The sequence below is a fragment of the Rhagoletis zephyria genome, unplaced genomic scaffold, assembly GCF_001687245.7.
Source record: "Rhagoletis zephyria isolate East Lansing unplaced genomic scaffold, Rhagoletis_zephyria_1.1 Rzeph_scaffold_00858, whole genome shotgun sequence".
Taxonomy (NCBI): Eukaryota; Metazoa; Arthropoda; class Insecta; order Diptera; family Tephritidae; genus Rhagoletis; species Rhagoletis zephyria.
The window spans coordinates 131,303-140,630 of record NW_016157942.1 but is presented as its reverse complement, the minus strand read 5'-3'; the positions used below and the strand labels follow the sequence as shown (position 1 = coordinate 140,630).

The following is a 9,328-nucleotide window of genomic DNA, read 5'->3' as shown; positions in this document are numbered from 1 at the left end:
TTTTGTGTTTGACTCAGAAAAAATCAGAACAACTGGCTTCATTTTTGAAAGGAAATAAATTGCTGGCGAAAGGTACCAAAGTAACAGCATATCGAAAACGCCAATAAGAGTTAGAAAAGTTATTCAATTTGAATGATGCAAAAAATTTCGCTTATTGCAACGATATCGAAAAGTTAATGGAGACGATAGGGTTAACCTATAAAAAAGATGATTGGCGTTTATTCATCGATAGTTCACTAATCAGCTTAAAAGGTGTGCTTTTGCACAAGACGAATAGAATGCCTTCTGTTCCTATTGCGTATAGCACTGACACTAGTGAAAATTTCGATAATTTGAGACACATTCTGGAAGTAGTCAAATATAGCGAACACCAGTGGTGCATTTGCTGCCACCTCAAAATACTTGATTACAGGCTTAACAGCATCTGGCCGTCCAAAATATCCGTGTTTTTTGTGCGATTGGGATTCACGATACGGAGAAGGTATTAAAGGAAGAAACCAGTACAAACAGCATAACTGGAATAGTCGCATTGGACGGAAATGGCCTAAAGACAATAGGCTACACGAAAGTCTTGTTCCTGAAATGAAAATTTTGTTGCCGTTGCTCCACATTAAACTTGGCATTGCTAAAAATTTTTTGAAATGTATCGCAAAAAGACCAGCAGTATTCAACCGCTTAAAAGACATTTTCCCAAGACTAAGTCACGCCAAAATTCAGGAAGGGGTTGTTAATGGTCCCGACATACGGAAACTAATGAGTCGTCAAGATTTTGACCAAGTTCTGACAGACCGAGAATTAAATGCATGGCTCGCATTGAAAGCAGTCATTAAAGGACTTTTGGGTAAAGAACGCAAAGACAACTACAGGCAATCTGTTGCAAACATGTTGGCAGCTTTCGATGAAATTGGGGTTAATATGTCGTACAAAATTCATCTCTTGCATCAGCATCTTGATCAACTCGCTCAACAGTTGCCAACTGAATCTGATAAGCAAGGCGAACGTTATCACCAAACTGCGCTTCCATTTGAAATAAGGTAACTATAGAGTGTGCATATTTTGAATTCCTAGATTTTTCTAATATCTTAGTTAGAGTGCACAATTTAAACATGTTAACGATTGAAGACTATTCATTTCAGGTACAGAGGAAAGAAATCTCCAGATGCAATACTCGTTGAAATTTGTTGGTGGTATAAAAACACCTTTGAAGAAGAGCAAGACGAGGAAAAAGAGGAAGAATGGGAAGACAAAGATGAAATTCCAGAATATCTGTTGGACGAAATTATCGACCTTTCTGATGATGACCAAGATATTAGAGAGAGCAGTGATGTTGATCCACAGCCGCCTGCTAAACGGCAACTGGCCAAATCATTAATTTAATTTTTTTACTTAAAACTTTTCATAACTAACATTTCAAAATTATATTTTTTTCCATATTTTTATAATTTATTTTTCAATGTTTCTTCAAAACTAACACTGAAAAAATTGGTACATAAGAAATGAGAAGTAAATTAATATTAAGCTGGAAAACGCAAGTTTTGTATTATGATTGTTTTCTTTTCAAAAGAAATTTATAGAAGAAACTGAGAAGCATATTATAGATCAAACAGAAAGCAAAAAATACTAAGTTTTGTGGAAAATATGTTCAAAAAGCATGAAAAATGAAATTTTACCAACATTTTGCTTCATAAGCACTACAAAAAATTTTCTAAATCAATTTTTTTTTTAATTTTAATTGTTGCACAGGTCTCTAGCAATAATTTAGCTTTAACAGATTGAAAAAATATCAATTAGTCGACGAGTTATAGCCAAAAAACCATATAAACAATATGCTGAAAATCGGCATTTGACTGCAAAGTTCGAAGGTCGATTAAAAAAAATTCGAACTAACATAAACAAACGCCGCAATACGGGTCTTCTAATTTAGCCTCTGTTTTCAAACCTTATTCTCAGAATCGAGCTAACTTTTGCTAACCTGAATTTGTTCCACAGCGTTACACAACATACAACGAATATACAGAAGAGCGAATTCCCCTACTAATTTGACTGTTTTATTCAATGTTCATGTTCCTCTTCGTACTGTAAAGGCTGTCAATCTGTCCATGTCCGCACAAGAAAGTGCGGTTAGCTATAAAAACACGTAACAAGCTATATGTGATATGGAGAAGAATAATGACAGATTTCGCCTGGTCCCAGTATAAAAAATCCCGAAACAAAGCTGCTGCAATTATTAGGCAATCAAAGAGCAAATATTGCACTGCCAAGTTACACCCGTCGCTTCCACCAAAATATCTATGGCGTAACTTAAAAAACTGTGACTTTGACCCTAGTGCATTAAATGATTTCTTCACCGCCGCCAGCAAAAGTAACCCAGGTCCTCAAACTCAATCAAAATTTTTTAGGAGAGAAATTTCAATTTGTGGGCGTTAGCGAAGGTGAAATTATCAAAGCAGTGTTGGGTATTAAGTCGAATGCTGCGGGTGACGATGGAATTCCACTGAAATTTGTCAGACTTGTGCTGCCGTATATTGTAGCTACGATTACTCATATAGTAAACCACTGCTTTAAAACTCCGTGTTTTCTCGCTGAGTGGAAAAAGGCTGTTATACTACCTGTTGCCAAAAAGAACATGGCTATGGATCCCAGCGATTATAGGTCGATAAGTATACCACCAGTGTTTGCAAAAGTATGTGAGTCTTTGTAGGCAGCGCAAATATCGTCATACATACATACAAATAAATTATTATCTCCGCTACAATCCGGCTTTGGACCGGAGCATAGCTGCTCCACAGCCATGATGAAAATACTTGACGACATAAGAATTCATTTTGATAACAATGACCAGACTCTCCTATGCCTATTAGATTTCTCCAAGACATTTGATATGGTCAATCATGACGTCCTTGCAAGAAACTTTGTAATTTTTTTGGCTTCTCAGATGAATCCATAAAACTTATGACGACCTCGAAGGAAGGTTACAAAAAGTGGTGGTGAATAATGCCTCCTTTAGCTTTAAAGCAGTCTTAGCGGGTGTCCCACAGGGCTCTGTCTTAGGACCTCTTTCGTTCAGTCTATTCATCAATGATGTGTTCTCTGTGTGTCAGTATGTCAATATGCATGCGTATGCTGACGATATCCAGGTGTACTTGTCCAGTCGTATTGGTCTAGTCGAAGATTTGTGTTTTAAGCTTAATAATTATTTGTCAGCAATACCGCAGTGGGCTAGTAATAAATGTCTGTGTCTAAATGCCTCTAAGTCCTTTGTGATGCCAATATGTAACAGTGTAGTATATGTTGAGGTTATCCCGAAATTAGTTACTGGTAGTAGTGCTCTTAAGTTTATAGACAACATTAAAAACTTGGGCTATGTAATAAACTGTAAACTAACGTGTTGCGATCATGTTAATAGTGTTGTGAGCAATGTCTATGTCATCTTACGAAGATTGAGAGTTTCAGCTGCATTTAGTCCAATGGAAACAACACGCAAGTTGGCAAGGCAACTCATTATACCCCTTATAACGTATTCTCAGCTCGTATATAGTAAGTGTGATTCAATTTCCTCTCACAAAATCAGTGTTTTATTTAACAATGTTACGCGCTATGTGTATGGTCTGAAGAAGTTCAGCCACATATATCTGTGGAAAAATAAGATTTTGGGGTGCAGTATCACAGATTATATTGCTGCTAGGAACTGTATATTTCTTTTTAAGCTTTTAGAATGGAAGTCACCAATGTACTTGCCTGAAAAACTTAAATTGACAAAATCTAGTAGGTGTCACAATCTGATCGTCCCGAAGTACACTTTACTGACAACGTCGAGATTGTTTTTCATCAACGCTGTGAGATTTTGGAATATAATTCCAGAATCTGTTAAGTCTGCTTCGAGTAGAGGTAACTACAAGGCCATAATACATAATTACTTTCAATCGTTGCAATGAGTACTAATTCTATACATCTCTTTTTCCTCTTTCATCTTTCACATCCCACTTATGTATCTCTTTCAATGCTTAAGCATATTATAAATTAGCATAAATTATTTTATTCTTAAATTAATATGTATTTGTCTATAATATCTGTGTTAGTGCTAAGATCAATTTACACCCTTATTCTAGAACCCAAATTTTCGTAATTCGTAATTCGTAGCTACGTTACGAAAAACCAAAAATCAACATGCTGCAACCCTTGCGGAAAAATGTGCAGCATTGCCAGGTATCAGTTGTTTTTCGAACTCAGCCGTATGAAGGAAAACAAAGTGGAAAGGAATTAAGAAAACACTCATCATGTGCTAGTTTATAGTAAAATTGATTGATTTTAAATATTTTGAAGAAACTTATGGATCCTGATGCATTTGCAGTTATAGCAGCGGAGTAAGAGCGTGCTATGGCAATGGACTCACAAAGGTATGCGGAGCTGCCCGGCATAGTAACCATGAGCGCATCTATGTCAGCTTCTGGTTGAATTGTTGAACAATCCAGAACTCCTCCTATGCCTGAAGAACTGGTTCCCAATCCAGTTAATTCAATAATAGCTTCTTCTTCGCTTAGGGATTATAACTCTTACTAAGTAGAATTCTCCTTTCTGTGTTGCCGGAGAAGAGGGGCTTCCGCATGTCAAAGGTAATAAATATTTCTTCTGCATATCACAGTATTTTTGCGCAGAACCCACATCGAAATTTGCAAAAAAGTGCGTAGTGCAAACCGAATTTATTAATAATTTGAAACATTTATTTTAAATAAAGGTTTAATCCTTTGATTACATGTGTGTGTTAAAGTTTTTGGATTCGGGTTATGCGTTTGAACACAACAACCGAAAATCATTGTACAAGTAACTAAACCGGACCCAATTTACTCGATAAGGGGCCACAAAGATTCTTTTTTTCTCATTTGTATAAAGTAGTGGATAAAAATATATGTATATGCGAAAGGCAAATTAATCTGTTTACATAAACACCACTAATATCTCCTGCAAACACACATCGATTTACATCTTTTATGTCGCCTCCGACACAGAATTGTTTTCGTACAAAATTACGCAAAAAAGCTTACTCGTTCGTTTTTAGGCATGCCATTGTTGCGAATTTCGAATGTTCGAAGATACGATTCGGATTGCAGCATACCATTCTTACGATTCGTAGCAAAATCCGAAAACGAAAGTGTTGCAGAATAGCGGTGTTAGTTAAGTTTAATTCACTGTAATGTGTAGTACGATTCCAAATTAAGTTGATGTACTTTAAAAGATTCATAAATATCTTACTCGTACAACCAGTTTTATGTTTAAATAAATACACACGCACCTTAAATTTGTCGCTTACAGCTCCATACAAATTTTAAGCGCAGTACGTATGCGTGTAAAAAAAAACACGCCTAATATTAAAGGTTAACAACTTCAGGTCAAGATTAGAAAACTGCGCTTTGAATGCTTTGCAGCTCTTACGAACACCTTTTAAGTGCAATAATAGTAACACCGGCACAAAAAAGAGGTATGTGTGTTTTAACCAGACCCACCTACCAACATGTAATTCGACCCGCTGAATACGATTCTGAGATCCGTTTGACTCGTACCCCCTCAAAACTTCGAGTAAATTGCAAAAAAAAAATTGCAAAAAATTCGACGTTCGTCATTTCTTTATAGAGTAGAATAAAAATGTTTAGAGGAATTGTTATTGTATATTTATTAATTATTATTTTCAAAAGTACCTGGTATTTACATTGTTATTTGTGATGTAAGCGTTCCTCAATCATACGGCCTTTTAAATACAATTAAAAAAGTTATTACTTTAAAATTTGTTAGTTTAATAACATGCGACTTTTACAATCAGTGTATTGTAAATTTTAAATAGTTTTATTCCATGGTATGTTTAAATACTTTCAGTTATTGAATTTTTACACACATTCATAAAAGTTATGACTTAATTCGAATCTCGGGATAAATCCCAGTATTCCGGGATTACTTAAAAAATATCTCGAAATGCCGGGATCACCATTTTTCTCATATTTTGGCATCCCTAGCTGCAACTCAATTTTAAAAAGTCTCCACTCGTCGGTATTTGTCTCTCGTCCGCTGCTTGCTACCTCTGCTGCTATTTCAAGTTTATTACTCTCATGATGGTCATGATGCAATAATACAAGGTGTTATCGGTTGGCAACTTCTCGCTCTAATTCCGCCATATTGACTGCTTTAGGTGAAACAGTGTTACTTCTTTAATAATTCTTTGCCTAATAATATAGTTGAATGTTTTTTATTTTTTCTCAGTATACACATTTTGTTTACTCAAAAAGGTATTATATCTTATTTTATATCATTTCGTTGCGAATATACTATAAAAAAGCAAATTTTGTTTAGAAGAAAATATGAAGTTTTATATTTTTCCCCCAAATGGGGATTCATTTCTTCCCGTTTTTCTTCTTATTCTACTGAGCTAAGGCAGTGTCAAATCGAGCTGCCACAACTGATGCCACCTTGTATTATTGCATCATGGTTATTGGTTGCAAACTGAATTTCGTTGGAAATTTTGTTGCTCTTGGTTATTGCTTGCAAACTGAATTTCGTTGGAAATTTTGTTACTCTTGGTAACGATTAGAGGTGGAGAAACATCGATGTTTGGTACCATCGATGAATTCGATATTTTAAAGCAAAACATCAATGTAACATCGATTGTTGTGAAAAATAGGGCGTTTAAAGGCAAAATTAAGTTGGTACTTAAAGTCAGTTGTAGCGTTTTTGACAGATAACCCATTAAAAATTGCGTCAAGCCGCAAGTAGCTTAACTTAATTTTGACTATGTATACACCCGAATACGTTTTTGCAAATAAAATAAATCAAAGTACTGGCCGCAAAATCGTGCGTGGAATGCTGGAAGTGTCCAATTACAACGCGATTATGCGTTAATGCGGGTGGCTATAATAAAGTTATTATTTGGTGTGAAATGGTTTCGTTTTCGGCAGGTAAAATCTTTTTATTAGGAAAGAATTTATTGAAATTAAAAATATTGAAGAATCGAGAAATTTCCCTCATGCAAACCGCAATTCGGCCCGAAGATTTTAGTATCAGATACCGCTTTCACACGCACACACTCATACTACTCATCGGGACACATGTTGCTAGCAATATATGTTTCTGGCTTCTTATACGCTGTTGCCAGCATTTATGCAACATCATGGGTGTTTAGTATACCCACATACACACATGCACGAATTCGCACTTCCACTCAAGTACAGGCTGGCGTATCAGGTTGTTGCTGCATGTGTATTTGATGTACCGCTAGCAACAACAAATCACACGCTCATGCAGTTACAATTACACTGTGGAACAAATTCAGGTTTGCAAAAGTTAGGTCGATTCTGAGAGCGAGGGGTGAAAATAGAGGCTAAATTAGAAGACCCGTATCGCGGCGTTCGTTTATGTTAGTTCGAATAGTCAAATGCCGATTTTCAGCATATTGATTATATGGTTTTTTGGCTATAACTCGTAGACTAATTGATATTTTTTCAATCTGTTAAAGCCAATTATTGCTAGAGACCTGTGCAACAATTAAAATTAAAAAAAAAAAACGATTGATTAAGAAAATTTTTGTAGTGCTTATGAAGCAAAATGTTGGAAACATTTTTTTTCATGCTTTTTAACATATTTTCCACAAAACTAAGTCTTTTTTGCTTTCTGTTTGATCTATAATATGCTTCTCAGTTTCTTCAATAAATTTCATGAAACATCAAAGGACCCTAGTCACACAAAAGCAATTGGATGCAATTGTTGCAATTTTGTGTTTGACTCAGAAAAAATCAGAACAACTGGCTTCATTTTTGAAAGGAAATAATTTGCTGGCGAAAGGTACCAAAGTAACAGCATATCGAAAACGCCAAAAAGAGTTAGAAAAGTTATTCAATTTGAATGATGCAAAAAATTTCGCTTATTGCAATGATATCGAAAAGTTAATGGAGACGATAGGGTTAACCTATAAAAAAGATGATTGGCGTTTATTCATCGATAGTTCAGTAATCAGCTTAAAAGGTGTGCTTTTGCACAAGACGAATAGAATGCCTTCTGTTCCAATTGCGTATAGCACTGACACTAGTGAAAATTTCGATAATTTGAAACACATTCTGGAAGTAGTCAAATATAGCGAACACCAGTGGTGCATTTGCTGCCACCTCAAAATACTTTCACTGATTACAGGCTTAACAGCATCTGGCCGTCCAAAATATCCGTGTTTTTTGTGCGATTGGGATTCACGATACGGAGAAGGTATTAAAGGAAGAAACCAGTACAAACAGCATAACTGGAATAGTCGCATTGGATGGAAATGGCCTAAAGACAATAGGCTTCAACAAAGTCTTGTTCCTGAAATGAAAATTTTGTTGCCGTTGCTCCACATTAAAATTGGCATTGCTAAAAATTTTTTGAAATGTATCGCAAAAAGACCAGCAGTATTCAACCGCTTAAACGACATTTTCCCAAGACTAAGTAACGCCAAAATTCAGGAAGGGGTTGTTATTGGTCCCGACATACGGAAACGAGTGAGTCGTCAAGATTTTGACCAAGTTCTGATAGACCGAGAATTAAATGCATGGCTCGCATTGAAAGCAGTCGTTAAAGGACTTTTGGGTAAAGAACGCAAAGGCAACTACAAGCAATCTGTTGCAAACATGTTGGCAGCTTTCGATGAAATTGGGGTTAATATGTCGTACAAAATTCATCTCTTGCATCAGCATCTTGATCAACTCGCTCAACAGTTGCCAACTGAATCTGATGAGCAAGGCGAACGTTATCACCAAACTGCGCTTCCATTTGAAATAAGGTAACTATAGAGTGTGCATATTTTGAATTCCTAGATTTTTCTAATATCTTNTTTTGCTTCATAAGCACTACAAAAATTTTCTAAATCAATTTTTTTAATTTAATTTTAATTGGTGCACAGGTCTCTAGCAATAATTTAGCTTTAACAGATTGAAAAAATATCAATTAGTCGACGAGTTATAGCCAAAAAACCATATAAACAATATGCTGAAAATCGGCATTTGACTGCAAAGTTCGAAGGTCGATTAAAAAAAATTCGAACTAACATAAACAAACGCCGCAATACGGGTCTTCTAATTTAGCCTCTGTTTTCAAACCTTACTCTCAGAATCGAGCTAACTTCTGCTAACCTGAATTTGTTCCACAGTGTTACACAACATACAACGAATATACAGAAGAGCGAATTCCCCTACTAATTTGACTGTTTTATTCAATGTTCATGTTCCCACCTACCAACATGTAATTCGACCCGCTGAATCCGATTCTGAGATCCGTTTGACTCGTACACGCTCAAAACTTCGAGTAAATTGCAAAAAAA

General features: G+C 35.7%; 1 long non-coding RNA gene across 1 annotated transcript in view; it reads right to left on the bottom strand.

The window, feature by feature from the left end:
- LOC108361819 (uncharacterized) overlaps positions 1-9,328 on the bottom strand; it is a 14,525-nt gene extending 5,197 nt beyond the window's left edge. The window contains exons 1-2 of the long non-coding RNA XR_001847371.1: positions 9,240-9,328; positions 5,379-5,501 (exon numbers count right to left, since the gene is read on the bottom strand). This is a non-coding gene — a long non-coding RNA (uncharacterized LOC108361819). The remainder of the gene's footprint in view (positions 1-5,378; positions 5,502-9,239) is intronic.